Raw genomic sequence first — 410 nt, 5'->3', positions numbered from 1 at the left:
GTAGGGGGTGAGGGTGCTGGGGTCACTCTGGGGAGTAGGGGGTGAGGATGCCGGGGTCACCTCTGGGGAGCAGGGGGTGAGGGTGCCGGGGTCACTCTGGGGAGCAGGGGGTGAGGGTGCTGGGTCACCTCTGGGGAGCAGGGGGTGCGGGTGCTGGGGTCACCTCTGGGGAGCAGGGGGTGCTGGGGTCACCTCTGGGGAGTAGGGGGTGAGGGTGCTGGGATCACTCTGGGGAGCAGGGGGTGGAGGGTGCTGGGTCACCTCTGGGGAGCAGGGGGTGAGGGTACTGGGTCACCTCTGGGGAGCAGGGGGTGAGGGTACTGGGGTCACTCTGGGGAGCAGGGGTTGAGAGTGCTGGAGTCACTCTGGGGAGCAGGGGGTGAGGGTGCTGGGGTCACCTCTGGGGAGCA

General features: G+C 69.3%; 1 protein-coding gene across 3 annotated transcripts in view; it reads right to left on the bottom strand.

Moving 5' to 3' along the window:
• B4GALT2 (beta-1,4-galactosyltransferase 2) overlaps positions 1–410 on the bottom strand; it is a 13,512-nt gene that overhangs the window by 6,550 nt on the left and 6,552 nt on the right. The gene's annotated exons all lie outside the window — the stretch shown is intronic.

The sequence above is a fragment of the Sapajus apella genome, unplaced genomic scaffold, assembly GCF_009761245.1.
Source record: "Sapajus apella isolate SASKATOON/1434 unplaced genomic scaffold, GSC_monkey_1.0 scaffold62, whole genome shotgun sequence".
Lineage (NCBI taxonomy): Eukaryota > Metazoa > Chordata > Mammalia > Primates > Cebidae > Sapajus > Sapajus apella.
The sequence above is the reverse complement of the archived record's forward strand: the minus strand, read 5'-3'. Positions and strand labels throughout refer to the sequence as shown.